Consider the following 24,022-nt stretch of genomic DNA (forward strand, 5'->3'; position numbering starts at 1 on the left):
GGGCCTATTCATTCAACGGCCAATTCAAGCCCAAACAGATGTATTCTTTTTTTGCAAAGTTTTCAGTTGGAACGCAGAAGTTTTGATAATCAATGCCCCAAGGCATGGGAGGAAAGGGAAGAAGGGAGAGAACGTTTATCATTCCCATTTCCACAGTTACGACTTTCCAAGCACAAACGGACCCCCTCAGAGAGGAGCTTTTTTATTCCATGGGGACCCAGGCCCTCCTGCCCAACCCCCCTCTGGGACCTACGCTAATGCCTCAAGGTATTTCAAAACTAACGACAAACCAACAGCAACTGCAAGGCAGAGTCACATATACTTCATTAAAGACTAGAATGTATTATCTCGAGCACAGTAGCCAATTAAAAATCTAATAGGGCGCGAGAAAACACAGCATCATTAATACGCCCGCCTATTTATGGGTGTATTTGTGTTAAGTGAGGCGGGGTGATGTGTGACGCTCGCTGGTGCTTCTAACGGTGTATCGCCTCTAAGCGCAAGGCTCTCGACGGCTCGCATTCTTGTCATGTATAGTCCACCTGAGTGGTAACCATAACATTAAATAGCGGAAATATGACGACAAAGGTGTAATAATAGTTCCTTGAGACTTGAGTGCTTTCAACTTCAAGAATCGTTACAGGATGTTTCATGACTAAAAATTATTCTGAAAAACCGCGTTTTAACCATTTTTTGCTCTTTTAATAATAATAATAATAATAATAATAATAATAATAATAATACAGTTTAGAAATGAAACACCGTTACCGAACTACTGATCCGCTTGAAAAAAAGCCGGATTCACAACACAATTAGTTGGTTTGGAGTCAGGTAATGCTTACTTTAAACGATGCCAAGAATTTTCTGGTTGGTTATCACTTCAAGGGATTTTATTTTTTAACTTTCGTAGAATTCGCGTTTATGTTTTTTTTTGTCCTCACATGCTTTTGCCACCATGAGGGAAGAGACTTAAGGTACAATATTTATTCAAAGTTCATGATAAACGTGTGAGACAACGAAACTTGGCCCAGTGAGACAGTTGGGACAAGGGACATGACGGCACAGGATCACAGGACCAATCAGAGAGCAGTGTCTCGTGAACGGAGATTGGGACAGCTCAATTGTGGCACGACCTTTATTGACTTCTAGTCTTTAAGGACATATCTCTTCGTCGGAAAATTTAAACGCCCGTCGAGGTTTTTTTTTTTAAGTCTGGAATTACCTACACTTACGCCCTATAGCGTGGATTTAAAAATATCGAACTTAATTTTAAAATGTCTACCATATAACTTCGCTTCAGTGGTATGTTCGTGCGCCAATTGGCGAGCCAGACTTTATAAAACATACGCATAGGCCGATATATGTTTTTCTTGAAGCTTAAGTCATTTATTGATGACTTTATATAGTACCACGATCTCAAGCATCATTTTGGCAGCACTTTTACGTGCTTGCGTATAATAAATAATTGCAAGTACACAATAAAAAGAAAAATTTAAAAAAATTGAAGTATTTAACAGTCATTCGCTTAATAGTTGTACCATGCTCATTTGTTATTTTTCTATGTGGTTGTCTGATTTGGTAATACATTTTAAATATGTTTCTGTAAACACATTTTCGAAATATTTCTTCATAAAAATCTGATATAGAAAAAATAAATTAAATAAAACCTCGTGGACATTCGCCATCTTGAATGTTTAAAACTTTTTTTTTTTTTCATAGTTTGTAACATAGCTTCCGTATTACATTGTAACAAGGCATATATGCATGGGGTGATAACGATCTATGCATGATATTTGGATAACTAACTCGCCATTGAATTTAAAATTCTGAAGTTGAGAATCGAATCATTTAAAATCGTCTGAATGGATAGGGCTCGAGAACTAAGCACCCACATCCTGTTCACATCGCAAACTCGACACAGTAGCCAAGATAATGGCCGAGTCGGTGAGATCTCCGCGGAAGGGGGGGTAGGAGTGGACACATCACCGCCGGGCGACAGACAACCTGTGGGAATGGGGTTGTGTGGCGGGAAGAAGTTCGAATAGGGGGCTTGTGGAGAGAAGGGAAGGGGGAGGCCGGCAAGTTGTTTCGCAAGCCTTAGAGGTTGATGACGGGAGAGAAGTTTTGACGAGGAAGGAGAGAAAGGGAGAGGGGGGGGGGAAGTAGGCCACCGGACGAAGTTATTTGGCCCGGCCGCCGTGTGGTGCCCAGCTCTGCATGCGGGAGTTTGAGCGATTGCGCCAACTTGGGCGTTGACCCTTCCCCCCCTCTCCCGGCGACCCATTTGAACCACACACGTGGACGGTTCGGCCGCGACCTTGCGCCGTGGGGCTAAATCCTTCTCCCTCCTTCCCCTCTCCGCGACCCGATTCTTCAGCGGAGTTCTGTCCGGCACGTCGAAATACAATCGAAGGCCCAGTCACACGCCCAGTTTTGATTATTCACGTGTCTCATCTTAGCTCTCGGTATACGGCTTTTTGGTGGGAGTTATTATTTCCTGAATGGAACGGATGTCACATGGAACGGAAATGTGTTTGTTACGGTGCTGTAACCTGTGGCGGATGGCGCGAACAAAAGATCACAAATCCAATGGGAAACTTTATAATATTAACTGTTTAATGAATTTTAACAAGATGATCTGTATTTTAATAAAATTCCTTATCGAAAATCGGATCCAAGGTCACGGTATGGTAATTTTTTCTTATATTTTTTTGTTCGCTTTAATTGGAGCCGTTTCATATAAAGTTTAAAATTTCGCTCTGCAAATCGAATAATTCGACAGTCGATGCACCTGCTCTGGCAAATAATTCTAGCGGCGTGGCGGAAACTACTTGTGATTTGCGTCTAGATACATAGTTGGAAAAAAAAGTATTTTTTATTACTTTTGACATTATTTTAAAGAATTCTATGTTAAATTTCGTGTCAAGTTTCGTATCATAATATGTATTTGAAGTAATATTAAAATTAGCTTAATATCTTTTCTCTTCCCCAAAAACAGTCAAACAAAAATTTTCACATAAAAACATCTCTCAAAAGTAGCAAATCTATGAATCTATGACAGTTTAGATTGTACACTAACATCCTTAGTATTTTTTAAATGTCAATTTCTTTATAGTTGTTCATCTTTGCTGTAATATAATATCCAGGGTGACAAAATTAAATTGTGTTGATTTCCTTTGCCTTTTTATCTTCAGGTAGATGATTGAGTTGTCCTGCAAAATATTCATTTCATATTTCAAACGAGATTTTGTGAAACTTTGCCGCGAACTCGTGAGTGAACAGTAATAAAGTATACTTACGTGTGGGACTGCCGAAATCGAAGTATCTCATTTTTGCTGTATCTCGATCGTGACCACGATCCTTTTCGATGTAAAGGAGTACTATTTCAACTTTTGACGTGACAACGTCTAATAAATCGATGAACGCCGGCTGCACGCACGAAAAAGTGTCCCGTTTCGCACATTGTTCCGTTACGCTGTCCCGTTACGCTCATTGTTCCGTTACGCTGTGTTCCGTTACGCTGTGTTCCGTTACGCTGTCGGCGAGTGCAGTAATAATAGGTTATGTTACAATTGACTAAACAATTATGGTGATTCATATAATTGATGATATATATTTGATTATAGCTTATTTATATGAAAACTTGTTCATAATTATATTTAAACTTTATAGCTGAACGCCAGTTTTTAAAATTAATTACAAGTCATCTACACGTGAACTGTTTCGTCGACTGTTTATAAAGTGAAGTTGTGGTTTTCATTGCTTATTACAACAACAATAAAGGTTAATTATTCTTGCATTTTAAAAATCTGATTACTAGTATAATTTCAAGTATTCTTTTATTATTAAAATAAAAAGATTCAATTTTATTCATAAAAGTATGCAATCATTTCATCAATGTTTTGTTATGACGCTGTCACGTTAAACTATCGTCCGTAAACCGACTTTACATACAACCAATTTTTTTAAAATCAATTTTCGTTTATGATTAGGAAATACCTGCATTTTAATGTCGTTCATTTCAATTTCGTACAGTGGCGAATTGATGGTCGACATAAGTTGGTTGCCCTGCGCGATGCTGTGATTTAGTTGAAATTTGCAGTGGAATCGTCAATGCGAGACTAAGGACTCCTTGTCAAGAGTGATCATGTGCCCTCAGTTCCTGCTTTGAATATATATACTGTATAGAAGTCGCCAGGCCAGGTTAAAATTTCTAATACGGTTTTGAGGTAGTTGGTTAATTCACCGCCGCAATCGCCACCATCTCTAGGGCATCGACTTGTGGTGGTCCCTAGCGGACAAGTGTCGAACTCTTCAAACAACCCCTTCTCCCTCCCGTTGAACGACGTTGAGCTGCAGTGAATGATGGATGAGGGGTGCGGGGAATGACAGCGGGTGACAGTGCTGCGCTCTAACGTGTAAACAACAACTAAGACGATACAGGGCGTTACGGCAGCGCACTGCAGCGGTGAAGTTCCCAAGCTGCTCATCATACGCTTCTGAAAAACGTAGAGTAAATACTATCCACTCGCGACTTCTATACAGTATATATGTTCAAAGGTTCCTGGAAACTCTGCAGGTAGTCTCCTGTGGTGTGTGTGTGTGTGGAGGGGGGGGGGGGGAGGGAAAGGGGATAGAGAATGGATTAGGGACAGTACAGTCGTACCTAGAATATTGTAGCTGCGCATATAGCAGACTTGCTGGCAGGTAATTTGGTTGTAAGGTGGCCGCATGGCTAGGCCGCAATCGGTGAAGACTTATTTCTCACGGTTCGGTTCGTTTTCGATTGCAACCGAAAACGAATGAAATCCCTTCACACATACACGGTTCTCATACGGATCATATAAGGTTTTGAGTTCTTTGTGTTCTCTCACGTAGACTCGGCAGTGATCATGGAGAGAAGGCAAGCGGTTGCCATGTTGTTTCTCTATAGAAAAATTAAAAAAAAGGAGGAATATTAAAATTCTTTGGGAGCACCTTCTCATCACTTTATGGCAGTAATTTGGTGCACTGTACGCCATTTTTCTAAAGCTAAGAGAACACGATGACAAAATTTTTAATTACTTCATAGTATATCAGAAAAACTGCGACACTTGAGAAACCGAAGTACCGTTTTACACTTGTCGGCAGCGACCGTAAAAGAACTGAAAACGAACAGAACCGAATGGAACGGCTTATGTGTGGAACAGGCCTAACGCGCCATTTTACAAACAGGTCGAGATTTATAAAGTGTCGGATTACGAATAGCATTTAAGAGCTATTGGCGCTATTGCACTTGCGTATATATTTTCCGTTTCATATTTTCGCCTTTCACGTGTTATTTTTTGGCAGTGGAAAAGGCTAACACGGACATTCTTAAGTGTGAAAAAGTATAAAATTCTAAATATAGTATAGGGAAGTGCAGGTAGGTTTTTTTCTATGTTCTAAGATCAAATGATATGGTCACCTTTTGAAGTCGCATAGAGACGCGTCACTGTCGCGAAGACTGCACGTGTAGAGGCGAAGACAAGTGCGATGCGTGAGCCGGTGTCGCCCTTATCGCTCTCTCGTTTTTGCACAGTAAATAAAAAAAGTAATCGGAGCTGAGGTATTTCAGTAAAAAATTCAAATGTTGGAAAAAATATATATTTCGTAAACCTATATGTTCTGTTCCATTACAATAATAGGAACGGTGCTATTACAAAAAAAAACTTTGTATAACTTTTGTAAGCGCTCATAACACAGCCAAGTGGAACTTAGGAAATAGGCTACACGAGTAGACTTCACTTTATCCACAAGAATAATTGCTGTACCACACTGCCGATAGATATTAAATACGATCGAGAAAGTGTTATTGTAATTTTGAAGTGAAAACTTCTTTAGCAGCTTTGAGCGATTTTTGGTAGGGGGCAAAACTTATGGGTTCGCGTCACCGACATGCTAGTGACGTGTTGCGCCAGACTGGCGAATCGCAGCGGCCTGTGTGCATGTATACGCATATATACACTAATACATTGTATATACCTACTCGACTGTATCATGTGCGTGTTGGACTCTTTTTTTTGGATGAGTAAAATCTTGTGATTTCGCATCACCGACATGCTATAGTAGCAGTAAGTGAAGTTAATTTGACCACGTGAATACATGACCTAGGTCTCACATCACATAGCCAGATAATGAATTTTTTACGTCATTTTTACATACCACTGACATCTGTTGTGACTAAAAAATGATGTAAGGATAAACGGTATCATGCTGACATCGTACTGATATAATACCAAAATCATTTTTCTTACGTACATTTGACGTAGAAATGATGTCATATTACACATTTAAAAACAAAGTTTTAAGTTTTCACTTCTGTTGACAGTCCCCCATGACTGGCTATTTTTCTATTGTGTGTTTGTCGCTAACCAAGTCAACTACGCAAGGAAGTATAACTTGTGAGGCACCCAGCTAGGCGGCTGCACAGATGCAACCTCGCAGGTTGTCGACACGGCCGCCGTTGTTCGTAGAGCGACTCGCCCCCCCCCCCCCCCCCCTGCTGGAACACTCGTCACATGGCTTCCAGATGCCGCGGGGCTGCCGTGTTTTCCAGGTCGGGCGAGCGCGCGCGCGAAGGCGTGTGTAGTCTAGACCACCCCCCCCCCCCCCCCCCCACTCCGACAGCGACCTGGTTTACGAGCGGGCGACTGCAGCAGTAGGGGGCCGGTCGGCGGTATGATCGCGTGCACACGTTACGAGATGTGCGACTCGGCAAACAACCGAGGTCGCGGAAATTGAGGCCCCTGCCTACCCGGGCGCGCTGAGCTTATCTACGCGCGTTATAAGTCACACTTAGCTACTTGGCGGAATAAAAAAAAACTTAAACTGTAATTTTGCACGCAAATAATATAAATAAAATAACAACAAGACTGGAGTGATATTATGAATACGGTCGGAATTGTATAAATTAATTTTTTTTAATACATAGGTACACAGTATTCAATATCAATACAAATACGCGTATAAAATTAATTATTTAATTAAGTAAAATTATCCAGATAAATATTGATTAACAATGAAAATCAATAAAATGATGTATGTTTAATTAATTTATTAATTTTATTATTTACAACATAATTTAATAAATTATAATGGAAATAAATTATACATACGAGAACATAACCTCAGAGGCACTCTATGAAGATGGCCAGGACCATTAAACCTTACATACACACTCCCTGCCAGCACAATTAATGTTTGAAAACAACCTGACATCGTTACACATACGAGAATATAACCTCACTTATTCCAATACACGTGAAAAAGTTTATATATGTAATTAATATTCAAAATAAATAAATGTTTTAATTATTTGGACCAGCAGTCAATATCACTTAAGTATATGATTTAAAACCATATATATAAGTTTTATTTGTATGTAGCCTTTTTTTTTCATCCTGCCAATTTTTTGTTGCATGCCGCATGCGCATCGTAAAAATCCATTCTCTTGTTTTTTTTTCTTCCCATAACGCGCCTAAAGAAGTATAACTTCAAAAACATGCGTTTTGAAAACTACTCAAGATATCCGAGTGGTTTCTGTTCAGAAAACTTGCATTTAAGAATACGCTGAGGGCAGATGAGAGTTACGTATTTTTAGAAGAGCGAGAATGTTTTCAAGAATAACTTGTTGGCGTGAAACACACGTATGGATTCTCGAAAGCACGCAATAGACTTGCAGTACACGTGTTATCTTCATGTCTCCGCCAGATAGGGTGATGGTTGCCGCTCGTATCTCACAGTTTCCCCATGCACGACGAGAGCCTTGCGCTTAGAAGCACCAGCTATGTTCCAACCTTCGGTCGGCATCCTCCACCAGTCCTCCCATATGTGTGCGCCCTTTAAGGGTAGAATGGGAGTGGCTTACAGATCCATTTTTTTTAAAAAAATTCCAGAGCGAGTCAAATTACAACAGAACTGTCGAGTGATTACTCCCCCCGTTGATCAGAAAGGTGTTAGAGCCTCAGCTAGACCAGACCAGGGCAACCCAACATAGTCATCACCTTAGGCCCTTACCTCACTGAGCTAGCCAGATAGATGGCTGTGTACTTGCTTAGAAGCACCAGATTATTCCGACCTTACGGCCGGCATTCTCACGTTCCCTTCCCACATATGCGCCCCAATAGGGTATGGTGGGAGTAGCGTTCCAGTTCGCTTTTAATAACATTCCAGAGCTTTGAGAAAAAAACAGAATTGTTTGGGATCGCTCCATTTTGTTGATCGGGAGGGTGTTAGAGGCTTCGGCAATGACCAGCGGCTGGGGCCACCAACCCAGCATAGTCACCGCCTCAGCTCCTTTACCACACTCAGCTAACCAGACAGTTGGCCGTGTCATTGCTTAGAAGCACCATGTTTTGAGGATCTCTCCTCCAACCTATTTTGATAACCCAGCCTTCATATCCTATAAGGATGTCCAGGCTGGGGCCCCCATGGGCATGGATGCGGATCACGCCGCATACGCAACCAGGAGGGCGTTAGAGCCGTTAGCTATGCACAGAGGCTGAGGCTACCCATCCCAGCTTATGCACCACCTCCGGCCCCCTACCCCACTCAACTCACCAGCAAGTTGTTGGATGCTCCCTTAGCCCTCTGGAGTCATCACTTCTGGCGCCTACCCCAGTCTCCCGCCTCACACTGGGACTCCTCAATCACCCAGCGAACCCGCGGTCCGGTGGAGGCCTACCAAACCTCTTCCAGCTGTCCAGGCTGGTAACCGGAGCAGTTCTCGTCGCTCAACACGTCAACACGTCACCTTTGAATATATATACTGTATAGAAGTCGCGAGTGGATAGGATTTACTCTACATTTTTCAGAAGCGTATGATGAGCAGCTTGGGAACTTCACCGCTGCAGTGCGCTGCCGTAACGCCCTGTATCGTCTTAGTTGTTATTTAAACGTTAGAGCGCAGCGCTGTCGCCCGCTGTCATTCCCCGCACCCCCCCACCCATCATTCACTGCAGCTCAAGTTCGTTCAACGGGAGGGGGAAAGGGTGTTTGAAGAGTTCGACACTTGTCCGCTAGGGACCACCACAAGTCGATGCCCTAGAGATGGTGGCGATTGCGGCGGTGAATTAACCAACTACCTCAAAACCGTATTAGAAATTTTAACCTGGCCTGGCGACTTCTATACAGTATATATATTCAAAGCTCCTACGGACTTGTTGCTCTCGCCCAGGTGGTGTGGTGCCGTCCGCTCGACTCTTGTTTCACACCGCTGCGCACCTGCCGCCGTGGCGCAGGTGTGTGCTGCCGGGAATGTTAGTAGGGGTGTGGAGGGGGGGGGGAGGGGCTAGACGGGTGGACGAGAACTTGTGGTTTCCCCCCCTTCCCCCTTCTCGCTGTCTCAGTCTCTCCACTCGACCGAGCATTACGACGACTCCGACCGCGCGGAACTTTTCCTTCGGCGGTGAACCGTGGGGCCGTCTCATGGCCGGCCCGGCGCGGCTGAATCACGAGACCGTCCGTGGACCGATCTTACGTTCACGCTTCCGACACCTTCAAATGAAGTTTGAGGGCCATGAACGTCACTAGCGAAGCCCATCTCCAGAAAATATTTTGCATATGGGAAAGGTTCTAAAATATGCTGGATGTTAGATGCAATCAGCCGATCGAAATCATGCCCTAGCGAAGAAACGGAAATCACGTAGTTTCCGTCACAACGAATCTTTAATGACGAAATAACACGCGGGCGATTAAAGAGGTTATAAAAGTAAAATAACTAAAGTAATGATATGAATGTCCTGGCGAAATACGAGGGTTGTCCAAAAATATAAGACTGTTTTCGTTTCAAAAATCAGGAAAAGTTTTATTCCTATAAAATTTGTACATGTACATGGCATTTGTTACATGTCTAAACTATTCTTCTTGAGTCGGGGAACAAGGTCCTTGATCCCTTTGTCATAAAAATCTCCCACCATGGTTCTCAACTGTCTTGACACCTCTTCCTGGACTTTTTCGTCGGTCGTGAAGCGTTCCCGGTCAAACGATGCTAAGGACATCCCAAGAATAAAAGATTGCATAAGTGCCGTGGTAACAGCTGCTGTATGGTGGCGGGCGCTGTCATGCAACAAAACAAAAGCCATTTTCTCAACTTCCCTCTTCGCTTGTTTTGTATCGCTTTTCGAATTTTTTTTTCTCGTTTCACAATAACGATCAGTGTTGATTGTGCTCCCTTTTTGTCAAAAATTCTACTAGAACTGCTTTTCGAACCCATAACACATTATCATGACATTCTTGTCAGAGATTGCCCGACGAAATTTTCGGACGCGAAGTGAACTGGGGTTGGCGCCATGTCATTGATTTCCTTTTGGACTCAGGAGTGTGATGATAAGCCCAAGTTCCGTCACCTGAGTTCAAAAAATCACCTTCTTCCCTTTCAAAACTGACCAAAGATTTCTGAGCACTTTCCACGCGTTTTTCCTTGTGAATGTTTTCGGCACCCAACGAGCGCACACCTTAATAGATTAAAAAAAAAATTATTAATCAGCAAACCTGACTGAACAGAAAATTGTTTTCTTGTCAGGATACCCTTGGTTTACTTGCGAGGAAACGAAACGCTATAGTCAAGGACAATTTCAGCTCACAAAATGAAAAGAGTAAAGGACTTCTAGAAATTTAAAATTTTTCATCAAGGAGGTGGGGTCCGTGGTGTCAAACAATAATAAAAAAAGAACATCGTTTATTAATTTTTTTTTACAATAGCTTGTGAGAATAATTTGTAATAATTTTCAATAACATTTGTTTCCTAGGAGCGAAGATCGTCCCAGTCCGCGCGATTTTAGCTCTGCCACAGTACGGTGCACACTGCCACGCTCGGAACGCTTCTGCGGTTATATCAATTGACCAGTGTCTCAACAAACATACCAATTTAAAGCTTAAGAAATATGCAACAATCTTTTTTAAAGCGATTTTTACTCCAGGGCCTTCAGGTTTATGTAATATATATTTTCATTCCTTGTACCTAAATTTGAATGAAATACTTTTTCCTAATTTTATTGGACATATTGCATATTCAATAAAACATTTTGAAAGTTTTTTTTTAAATTTACCACGTAGAACAATTTTCTATTTATTTATTACTGAAGATCTACTATAATAATAAAGTTTACGGAGTGCAATATTGTGGAGCGCTCAAGAAGATATTAAGGGCTTAATACACGTTTTCGGTGTGACGCACAACGTTTGCGGAGCTAAATTTTTCACATGTTACTAGAAAACGTCTATATTACCACTTTACTAAATTTCTGTTGGGGTAAAATATTCTAGAGACTAAAAAACCTCAATTTTGTGGGAGCGAAAGTCGCCCCAGCGCTTCCGACTGTAGCATCGTACGCACATAACACTACTACGCTCGGAACGCTCTAGATGCAATAAATTACGCTAACCTTTTAAAAAATATGTCACTTTAAAGCTTACGAAATATGCAGAAATTTTTGTTAAAGTGATTATTACGACGGGCCCTATTTATATTTTAATCAGACTTTTATGTCCTTGAATGAGATAAAAAAAAAACTTATTTCATTACTTAATAGATTTATATTTCACCTTTAATATTAAAATTCGGAACTTTTTTCAACATGAAATTGTGTAATAGCTTTTCTAGATTTTTTGGTAAGTTTATGGAGTGTCTAAGTTAAAAAAATTGAGTAAATGGGAAGCATTTTAATGGACTGCCGTATGTCGCCTTCATCTAGGACTTAACTGCACGTTTTCGGCGATACGCACAAGGTCTATAGCAGTAAACTTTCGGTATGTTATTAAGCATAGTAGATTCTACCACTGTGCAAAAATTCAGCTTTGGACAAATTTTTACGGGGTTGAAACTTTTGCTTCCTGGGATAGATAGATCCTTCGGTAAAGTTCTCGTCATGGATAACGAGGAACCTCGTCGTGGTTTGACGGAAGCCAGAGTTGTTCCTCGACCCTCGTTTCACTCCGTTCTTTTTTTTTCTTTTTTTTTTCTTGGAGAAACACGCCCCCCCCCCCCCCCCCCCTCAGTTACCAAGGAAGCTCGTAAATCTTGAGCCGACACACCTAGGCGACCGCAACGTCTTCCTCTTCCACGAAGGGAGACGACAGGGAGACAGACAGACAGACGGACAGACAGACAGACAGTCAGTCACACAGTCAGAGAGAGAGAGAGAGAGAGAGAGAGAGATAGAGATAGAGATAGAGATGGGGCCGACGGCAGGTGGCCTTCGAAACCCAGAGATCTCCGCATCTACCTAGCGCAAAGAATAATTAAGGCTCGGCTTTTCCCTTCGTGTTAAGGCTATTGCAATTTTTACGTCATTATTTTATAAATCATTTGAAAAGTGGAGTGTAACGAAAATAGAATGGGTTCGATACGTTTCTTATCTCGATATTGGCATGTGGTCCTCCAGGGCGTGTCATGTAATCAGGTGACCAATTAGAGAGATTATTAATATGTACAACCATGGGCGTATATCCGAGGGATGTACAGGAGGGAACCCCCCCTGGAATTGAGAAGCCCCCAACCAAGGAGGGCCTACCTGCACTTGCAAAAGCGTGACTGTGAAACGGGGTTGACGTCAAAACTATGTCTTATGGAAAACTTCCTGTATATTTTACAGTTTTCTGGTTCAACATACAAGCCCCGTATCCAGATATGATTTCTATCAGTTAGCCCATAGCTGGCTTCGTTCTCTCTACACATTCTCTTTATATTTAAAAGTACCTTTTGTACGCCATTTTATCATGGTTTTTTTCTATGCACTAAAACACCATTAGAAAACAAATGCTTTCACAGTTTGCGTAACGGTAACCTGGGTCATATATTTTTCTTTTAAATTACTATCACCGGAGAATTTTTCATTATTTTTCCAGGATTTAAATTAAACTTCCTGACTTTCCGTGAAGTATTCCAATTTTCCTGACTTTTTCCTGATTTACCCTGACATTACAAAATACAGACAAACTTTTGAATTATTAGTTTTCGGAATAAGCCGGCATGCTAGTACACGGTAGGGCTGTCTGGCGTGGATGATATAAGGGATTTGTTGTGGAGGGGAAGGAAGAGGCAGAGAGAGAGAGAGAGAGAGAGAGAGAGAGAGAGAGAGAGAGAGATATTGAGATTGTCGAAATTCGACCCGACCCGACGATTCAAAATAACTATAATGCTATAGGCTCGGCTCGGCTCGCTCGCTATGTTCATTTTTTTTCTTCAGTACTATTAAAGGACCATTTTGTAATTTTTTGTAAATTCGTACATTTACACGAAAACAACTGTTTCAATACAAAAGAGTGTTCGCAGTAATACTGGGTTCGGTTTTTACCCGGGAATTTATTCTTTGTGTTATCCCAGTACCTCCAATAGTTAAAGTTATTTGTAAACCATTCCCTGAATAGCTTTCCAGTATTAACTGCACACATAATAAGTATGACACAACAACATATAAAGTCTAATTGTTGAGTATTCGCTTATTTTTTTCCATAATTAAATAAATTATACTTGAATGGAACACCAATAAAATATCAAATGAAGCGCCATATTTCGAAATAAATATTCGGTATTATCACGAGAACGTATTTCATAAATGATAAAAATAACCATAGCCATGTGTTGTACAAAGTTACAACATCCTTCCTATATAGTGTTTCCAACTATTAATTGGCAATTGGTTTACTCTTTTTTTTTGTTGTTGTAAAAGTACAGAATTTTTTTTTTCCTGATACTAATCAAGAACACATGAGTGGCCTTTTTACAAACCCATCTTATTACAATGAGTGAACATCTGTTGAAAATATGTTTGGCAAAAGAAAAGCAGGGGAGGCGTGGTGTTGAAATTTACAAAATTGCTCTTAAATATTTTCAAGGACGATAAAATGAAAAAAATATATATTAAATTAATACATATTTAATATGCAGAGTAAGACCGAGCCTTAAAAATGAAACGAGTGTCTGTGAATAGACGTGTGCCACTCACACCCCGTCAGCTCCGGGAAGCCACAGAGAGGATGGCCGCGTTGCGAAGGGAGCTGGCGGGACGAATGACGGAGGGGAGGGATGGTGATGTTCCGGTTGACCAACGACTCGTCTGGGCTGCGCAGACAACCTTCCTACTGCCCCCCCCCCCCCCCCCACCCCCTCCACCAACCGCTCACCGTCTTTTTGAACCATCGTGGCCTGACTCGGCGCGCAAGTGATCATTACCAGCTCCTCTTCTTCTCGCGGGTCTAAAGAATAAGGGGAAAGAAAATGGGAGGGGAGGGGAGGGGAGGGACAAGGCCATTACCATCACTCCACTAGATGGAAAAAATAACACTATGTAGGTAAGCACGCATGTATGTACTCGCACGCGATGTCGGTGAAGGGTCGAATGGGGGGAGTGGGGTCATTTGACTCCCTTCCATGGCTGGAAAATATCAGATTAAAGCTACATTCCTGCATGGTTGAAAACTCCTCCCCCTCCCCCCCACAGTAAGGCGTTTAGGCTGAGACGCACTAAGAGTCTTTCCTTATACCTTTGAATATATATACTGTATAGAAGTCGCCAGCCCAGGTTAAAAATTCTAATACGGTTTTGAGGTAGTTGGTTAATTCACCGCCGCAATCGCCACCATCTCTAGGGCATCGACTTGTGGTGATCCCTAGCGGACAAGTGTCGAACTCTTCAAAAACCCCTTCCCCCTCCTGTTGAACGACCTTGAGCTGCAGTGAATGATTGATGAGGGGTGCGGGGAATGACAGCGGACGACAGTGCTGCGCTCTAACGTATAAATAACAACTAAGACGATACAGGGCGTTACGGCAGCGCACTGCAGCGGTGAAGTTCCCAAGCTGCTCATTATACGCTTCTGAAAAACGTAGAGTAAATCCTATCCACTCGCGACTTCTATACAGTATATATATTCAAAGCTTATACACAGTTCACAACACTCACACACACACACAAACACACACACACACACACACCTACACACACACCTACACCTACACACACACACAGAGAGAGAGAGAGAGAGAGAGAGAGAGAGAGAGAGAGAGAGAGAGTGAGAGAGAGTGAGAGAGTGTCCAATAACTCAAGTCAAACCGAGAACAGTTTATAGGCCAATTAATTACGGCTCTGAATCGAATACCAGAATTCAGAAAGTGGCGTAGTTTTCGAATCAAAAGTTTTAAAAAGTTTTAAATTACCCCCCCCCCCCCCCCCTGCCTTCCCAAATAAGTATTGTGACTAAAGATTTTTGTTACTATTGATAACAATTCAAAATTAAATAAAAAATGCTATAGTTTTAGTGAGAAAAAATGGACTACTTCAACGGAAAAACCTTTTTAATCGGGTAAATTTTACTAGTCATACTGTAGAAATATATATATATATAAAGTTATTTGAAAATATTGCTAATTAAAGCAAATAACTTTCTAATTTAGCAAAGTAGCAAATTCAAAGTTACCTGATTTAAAATTTGTTGCCATATAGTTTATCCACGAATATTTTTCCCTAATAGTATAATTATTTATGATTGCGTAGCAAAAAATATTTAGTCACATTATCTAATAATTTGGGGCATGGTGGGGATTTAAAAACTTTTGAAATACAGTATGTCTATAACTTGAAAACTACGACACTTTTTGATTATTATTTTTTTTTAACTTCAGAATCGTAATTAGTCGGCGTATCAACTGTTCTCGGCTTGACGTTGAGTAATGGGACATTCTGTTGAATAAATTAGGTTGGGAAAAAAAAAAGATCGCTCTTCGTCCGTCTTCCTTCGAGACAGAGCGTGGCGCCGGGCTGACGGACGCAGCAGGGGGGGGGGGGGGGGGGGCACAGCTCCTTCCGAAATTCAATTTAAATAATTTATCAAGGACATGCAGTACGTCAGTAGTATTGTAATTGGCATCCGGGCTTGCGGTGATGATGAACCTGATGAACAACGACATCGAAGCAGCAATTCTGAAAGGAAAGCACAAGGCGGAGACGTTTTGATGCCACGAATCCCAATGATTCCGACCGACATGCCATTCTACTTTAAACGCTTGCAGTTTCCCGGTGCGGCTTGCATTCGCAATGACCATAAATAAACCACAAAAGCAGTCATTGCATGCTTGCGGCATTAACATTTGAAATCAATGCTTCTCGCGTGGTCCAATTTTGACGGTTTTTTTCTACCATTATATTATACTTATTGTGTAATTATGACCATTGTAATGCTTGAAAAATGTTGACCACTCTTCGAATAAAATTTTTGGCTACACTACTGGTTAGACGTTTCATTATCACGGTACTCACAAAATTAATAGAAATAAAATATATATATATATACTACGTCTTTGGTAATAATAAATATGCAAATTATTTTTATTGTGTAGGCTATATTAGTTGTAAATTTACTGACACAATACTCAGTTTCTAGTATTTATGTTTTGTAACGAACAGAAATGGCATAAACCTAGGGAAGAAGGTGTTTGTTGTCATATTAAACAAAATACAATCAGTGATAAGAATGATTACTTCCTGATTTTTTCCAGGAATTTATAAGTCCCTAACACTTCCAGATTTTTAAATCCCAATCCTTGACAACTTGAGTAAATGTTTTCCAATTCTGGTATAACTTTTGTTAACTGATTCTGTAAACGTCACAACTATTCACTATCTTCACTGAGGCAAAATATTTTAGATAAATATAAAATATGCACACCCTTCTCTTATATATATATATATATATATATATATATATATATATATATACGATCAAATCATCAAATAATCTTATAATTTTTGCGTGGTTGTACCCGGTAATTTTTAAAGCGCTTCGCATGTTTTGCATTGCCGGTTACGAACATATTAGTGAATCCGCGCTATTCATAACGCAAAGTTTACAACCCAAGTTATTAATGCGAAAATTGCATGTCTCAACTAATGGCTGAGAACATCCAGCACAACAGCAGTAATCTCTTTCGCGTTGCAAATATCGGAATCGCGTGTTACTGCGCAGTGAGTGCAGGAGAATCTAAACAGTCAAGATGATATTTCAGAAATTATATTTTCCCACCTGCAATACATGTTGAGAAGTGGTTTATTATTGCAGTAATTTTTAGTTGAACAGTTCAAATTTTTAAAAAATCTAACTCCAAAAAATACGTTAACTACTTTTACCTACTAACCTTTTATTGGCGTGCTCTCGGTATACGTAAGTCGAGGAACGTAAATGTATAACCACGGTGCTGCCATCTGTGACAGATGGCGTGAACCAAAGTTCACAAATACAAAGTGAACCTTTATTATATTAACTGTTTTATCAATTTTAACGTGATGAGCAGTATTTTAATAAAATTCCTTGTCGAAAATCATTACCAAATAAGGTTTAGCATTTTTTTTCAAGTCTTTCCCGCTTTTATCGGAGCCGATTAATTTGTCATTCTAAAATTTCGCTCTGCAAATCAAAAGATTCGATAGTCGACGTAGTTGGTCCGGCAGCGAATTCTAGCGGCGGGTGCGGAAACTACGTGTGATTCGCGTCCAGAAATGTAGCTTGGAAACACAATTAGCGTATATTTATCACGCTCGGCATTATTTTAAAGAATGCTGCGTTAAATTTCTTGTCAGATTTTCGTATTAAAAGTGTATTTGCAACATAACACAAGAATTTGCTCGAGGTTAGATGTTACACATCCCTGGCTAGTACTGAAAGATTTGCTCACATATTTTTAACGTTTTTAAAACAACTTATTGTTTTTTTTTTTGGGGGGGGAGGAATTGAGACCATGACCGATGAAATAATGATGTTCCAGACGTTTCGGCGTGTCATGTTTCAGCCATCCTCAAGAGCGATGAACTACCGGAGGCCTGCCGCTGCTGGTCCATTGTTGAGACATCCGGGGTATTTAGTGTGAGTGAGGCCAGAAACAGAGGTTTCTATTGATCACTCTGTTTCAGATGCACCCCACACTTTTGTAGAATCACTTGGCTCAACAGGTTGTTTACAGTTTTAAATTTATCGTTTGGGTATAGCCTTTGCATGTTTGCTTTATTTGTATATCAATAAACATTCGGATTTCAACCCCCCCCCCCCCCCCCAAAAAAAAAAATAACAACTTAGATTTGTAGGATTGTGGGGAAACCAATTTTTTAATTGAAATATAAATTATATACAAACAAGTATGTAATACATATCAAAGGCTAAACACAAACGATGCATTTAATACTGCATAAACTGCTCTTAGTTCATACTAGGGTTTACATAAAAGTTGGCCTGTAAGTTTCTAAAAAAAAAAATCAGTTTATAAAATATTTTTACAAACAGTTAACAATAATTATATTAGGTATAGCTAATTCCCAGCACGCGTTACACATTTTTGAAATAATTTGTTTGAAGTAGGTACACACATACAAAGCATCTCTCTAGCTCTCTCTCTAATTCTTTATCTCTCTATGTATACATCTATGTATCACTATGTCTCTATCTAGATATATACCTATTTATATTTTCATCTAAATTTTAACCTGTCACAGGTGTGACCTTTAGGTATGTAAAAACACGCGCGTATTCGAATGCAACGTCGTGCCAAATTTTTTTAAAAGCAATCGGTGAAGAAACTTTAGGGGATTTAAGATTTTGAACGAACGTACACATAAAGTTTAGTTCAAACATAACGAGCAAAAGCACGAACAGTGTGGGCTGTTGCCCCCTCAGAGCGACGGGCCCCGGGAGGTACCGGGTCGCCGCGCGCGGGCCCATATAGCCGGCGCGAATCGCGTGCCAGCGATCGAAATCGCCCATTCAAATATAGAGTGCGGCGGTTGACGGCGTGTGGACCCCCCTGTCTTGCCGAGTCGTCGCCTAGTTCCACCGCATACGCTAAATCTTCGGACAGACAAAAAAAATGTTTGGTAACGTTTCTAAATAGGCATCGGAAGTTAGTAACCAATTCAGTTATAAACTGTAATATATTCAATGTTAAAAATGAGACAAAACAAGCTTTTATTAAAATGTATAAAAATTCAAAATGGTGGAATGGGTTTTTGGAAAAGTTTTATTAAAATTAATTTTTCGTAAATTTTAATTTTTTTCTCCAGATTTTTGTTGTTGATAATTATGAATTTTCAAGATGGCGGCCAAAATTCCAAATGGCGAAATCTGTGTGTATCAAATAAATGTATTGTCATCAAGAACAGAACAGGTATGTAAAATTTCCGCTCTTGTAGCTCAAGCGGAAGTGGTTTGAATTTAACTTGCAAGATTTGAACTAAACAAACAAACACGTGAAGTTAAATAAAAGCTTGTAATAAAAATCTTTTTAACTTTAAATCCAATACATCGGAAATGTACCATATTTGTATTGTAAATTAACAATCACGTGTTTGGGAAATTTACAAAACATTTCTCACAGTGCATGGACTAATTGTCAGCGGATTCATTTCGCAATTAGCATTTAGTATTTACGGACGTTTTATGATATGAAAACTTTGCCCCACGATTTTGAACATTGTGGTTAAATGGCGCAGCGCACCTACGCATTTATTATTCCTCCACAAAAAAATATTAAAACCACACCAAATAATATTCCAAAAGAGGCTCGAAATCAACTAAAAGACTGCACGTTAATTTCAACGCTTTTGAGAGTAGAGACGTATACACAAATTTGTAAGAAATATTCAGTATTATCTTGAAAAATGTATTTCATATAAATGAAAACATATCAAGCTCATGTGTTGTTGGTTTCAAAGGAACCTTTTGTAAAATACAGAGAATTTTTTTTTCTGTGTGCACTGATTGGGTCGGGAATTATTCACCAGCTGGAAAATTGTCTTCCTGCTGCGGAAGGCAACGGAAAGCCATGGACAATTGCCACCCCCCTCCCGCGGCTATGACTTGGAATCCAAACCGGCCTCTTCACCGATCAATCCATCATCATTATCATCGTTTGAATATTTACAAAAAGTATTTTGGCAACTAGTCTTAAAAATAAAAAACTTCCATGTTCGCGAAATATTCCCAACCAGGCAGTTAGCTAAATATTTTTTATAACGTTGTCCCAAAAAGGTCTATCCTAGCCAAGGAACATTGTCTTGTAGGCTGTCACACATTACCACTTTATGACGTTAACGAGCGATATATAGGTATATATTTTTTGTCTCTCCCATCCCGCTGCGTCTGAAGACAACTGGTTTCGCCTGCGCATTCCGCCAAAAAGACGCAAAAACACTTTGTTTTTGTCCGGGAATACGATTTAAAAAAACCGGGAGCGTACTCTCTTTTCGCATGCTCTGGCTAACATTGTGTTAGTAAGTAGGTCCGCTTAACGACTCTGTATTCGTTCAATTTTTACGACCAACCCGGACCCATTATCCCCCCCCCCCTGGCCGTAAAACATGGCTTGGGGAGCCCAGTATAATTTTTTTCAACTGAAAAATATGAAAGAGTATGTAGTTTTTTTATATTCAAAAATAACTAGAATTTAATGCATTTGCAATACTCAAATGTTTGTCTCACGTGAATTGTCTTAAATTCAGCAGTAGATCTCAATATAAGTACCAGTGGTACCCACTTGCAAAGCAACACATGATTATCGGACTCTTTTCAAAAATTGTAATTTTTTCCCCATCAAACCGTTTATTTTGAATCTTTAGCGGGGCAAGCGCAGCTGCGTTTCTGGGCTTCAAGCAGATAAGGAATAATAAAAAAAACATAGAGAAAGAGAGGTAGCAAAACCCGAAAGATGAGTTCGTCCCGCTCACGCGGATATTTGCATTTTTTTTTTTCCTCCTCTTGCACTTGGTATTATTTTTCTCCCTCTCGCCCTGTCCGTCCCGAAAGTGAAAGAAATGTGCTCAAGATTATGTCGCGGAGCTTGTGTCGAGGGGGGAATTTTCTATTTGGAACGGCGTCTGTGAACGCGGATATTATTTGGTCTGCCGCCGCCGCCGCCGCCGTCTAGACACACAGACACACAGACACACAGACGCACCTGGCCCGCGGCTCGGTCTGGCCAGGGAACGAAGTCTGCGGGAAAGAGGACGGCGAGGATTTGGGAGGAAGGGATGGGAAGTAGAGATTTCGGAAGGAATACGGTTGCAAGAGGAGGGGGAATTCAGGGAACCTAGCGGGAGTTGGAGCAGTAGGCACGGTCTGCAAGTGTGATAGAGAGGGAGGTGTGTGAATGTGTGTGTGTTTGTGGGGGGGGGGGGGGGGGGGAGAGGAAAAGATTTCGGTAAACGTTGGCAGGAAATTGAAAGACGCTGTCTGGTGGAGCCGTTTTCTTCAAAATATGCCCGTCGCGTCGAAATAATAAAAGAAAAAAAATTGGGATATTCGCGCACGGGAGTTTTATTATATTTACAGAGCTCTCGGGATGGAAGTGACGAAGGGTCTCTCTTCTCGAAGGAGGAAAAAAAAAAAAAAGACCGCAAGAAGACGAAATTATATTTCGGTTGCTAGTTACTAGCTACTGCAGTAGGAACCTTACCTGAGTTCCCAAAAACTAAACTTAATTCTAAAGTTAATCATACCGGATCACATTAAGGGTTGTTAAATGGATAGTAAGGGAGACACGGCGATCTTCTTACTATTACACGTGAGTTCCGTTTCAACTTAAAATTAGGTCTCTTAAACAATGTTGGTTATTTAATTTCTTTGTCAGTACTATTAATTAAGAGATTTCCCAGTGTATCTATTCCCATACTTCTCTTGTCACAAATTTTCTCACCAGACCTTTACTAAAAGGTATTTTCCAACTGTAATAAATGTCACGCAAATGATCGAAATCATTAACACTGGAGCGACTTTTTTTTTACTGCTATTAGATGTTGTTTAGTAAATATCTGTTGACAAAATTTTAGACGGAATATAAAATGCAAGTAAGCTATAGTGTAATTTTTCAGGAATATCACGTAACTAAATAATAATAGTATTAACAAAAAAAAAGAAATTACCGCCAATGCGTGGGGAACCGAGCTCTAAGCGTCTTATTGATAGAAACAGTAAGAAAGGAGGTTTATAAATTGTTATAAATTTGTTACTATGCACCGTAAACATTCTCTCTCCCTCTCTATTATTGCTTCTCAATCCCTTCACCCCTTTTGACTCTACCAACGCGTTATTTTGAACTTTCCCTTCAGCTACTCCTCCTTACAATTGCATCATATTCCGAGCCTCGTCCTCAGAGCCCGGTAGGGGTCACAAAAAAAAACATCTACTGAAGTCCGCCCCTGACCTTTGAAGTTCATTCAATTTTTTTTTTTGCAAAATTTATTTTGATATTTTTTTTTAGCGCTACTGTACTACGTGCATTTTGTTTTGTTTTTAATTTTAGCACCCATAAAACCAGATAAATGCATAGTTTCTTTTCAAGACTTTAGAATAGCGTTCAAAATAGTTATTTTTTTTAAATACCACCCGAAACCCCTCCGGTTATCCTACCCTCCCCAGAACTAGGATCTAGGTCCGCCACTAGGCGGCACAGCTGAGCTTGCCAAAAAAAAAAAAAAAAATGCAGGCGCCGCATATTGGCGCGTCAGTCAAGTTTTGTGAGCCCGCCGTTCTATTTCCGTCTCGGACTTGTTGCCTGCACATACTCCTCGGTTCACACTCCCTTCCTCCCATCTTCCCCTCCCCCATTCTTTCTGACTCCACCCCTTTACGACCCTGCGTTTTTCTCAAACAGCTGTGGACCGCAAACAGGTTGCCCGGAATCGTGGTGGTTAGGGACCAGCAAATTCGCATTGTTTGGCGACAAGATACAAAAAAAAAAAGGGTTGTCTAAGTGGTCACAGAAGTATTGAAAGTCACGAAAAAGTAAGGAAACCGGACTGCTCACGAAAGTCACGAAAAGGTCCCTAAATAGACAGCGATGGGGCTGAAAGTAACGAAACTTTAATTTCCAACAGCGTTTGGTTTTTTGATGCCTCGCTTGGATTTTAGTCGCGCATTAAACGCACATTTATGGCGACTGTTCACTTAAATTATCTCTAAAATCATCTCTGAACAAGTTTTTAACAAGTATTTTGATAGTAGCCTTATCAAAAGCATGCATTTATAATTTTACTACCTAATACCCGGCATGCGATGCAATGCCTCATTCAATTTTTTTTTGGGAATTTGAAGTAGGTACACATCTACAAAGCATCTCTCTAATTTTCTATCTCTCTGTGTATATATACATACACACACACACACACACACACCTCTCATTATCTCTAGATATTTCTATTATATGTATATATCCCTCTATATCTCTTCTCGATATACCTATACCTCTATATGTCTCTCTATATATTATATCAATATATTTCTTTACCTCTTTTTCTCATTCTCTATATCCCTCTAACTTCCTCTATCTTTTTATCTTTATATATCTCTCTCTTATATTTAATTCAATTCAATTCTGTCATGCGTGCGCACTCATACAACAAAAACACACGTACTGCCGTAAAGCTACATGTATATGAAATACACACATGTGTTGAAAACGACACGCGCCCCACATATTGTTTATGTCACACACGACCTGAAATGTAGCTGTTTGTATTTGACTCATTTCGATTCTGTAATTCTCTCGAAACACATTACCCTCAAAACTCAATAAATGAATAGTTACATTCATTTCATTTATTGTTTGCTATTTAATAATGACATCATATTAGTTAAAACGTACAGCTTAAATCACGCGAACAATTCCGAAGTTGTGCGAAGTTTGGCGTTCGCTCGTAAAAAAACTCCATATTGCAAGGACGTATATATTTTAGTCATGGAGTGTTTTTAATAACGCTAACCTAACTGAACCAACATTTCATTTTAGTTACGATAACTTAACGTAACCTAACCCCCTCCCGCCAAAAAATTAAAGAACTATTATTTATTACAATGGCCTAACCTAACCTAACCTTTTAAGTCGGTAAACTTTGGAACTGGTCATGTTGTGGTTGTGCTTTATCCCCGTGATTGTAGCAAATATTGTAGAAGACAAAAAAAACACTTGATATAAAAATAAAAGGATATTACACTTTTAGAAATTACTGAATAGTGATAGCAAAAC

The 24,022-nt window shown here is 40.1% G+C and overlaps 1 protein-coding gene across 2 annotated transcripts in view; it reads left to right on the forward strand.

Moving 5' to 3' along the window:
* LOC134540424 (follistatin) overlaps window positions 1–24,022 on the forward strand; it is a 208,758-nt gene that overhangs the window by 60,725 nt on the left and 124,011 nt on the right. The window contains exon 1 of one of the 2 annotated variants that reach the window (XM_063383164.1): window positions 17,804–17,877. The exons of the other annotated variant lie outside the window; for it this stretch is intronic. The gene's annotated coding sequence lies outside the window, so the exon portion shown is untranslated. Of the gene's footprint in view, window positions 1–17,803; window positions 17,878–24,022 lie in introns of those variants that run through there. 2 annotated transcript variants of the gene reach the window in all.

Source organism: Bacillus rossius, chromosome 16 (genome assembly GCF_032445375.1).
Source record: "Bacillus rossius redtenbacheri isolate Brsri chromosome 16, Brsri_v3, whole genome shotgun sequence".
NCBI lineage: Eukaryota > Metazoa > Arthropoda > Insecta > Phasmatodea > Bacillidae > Bacillus > Bacillus rossius.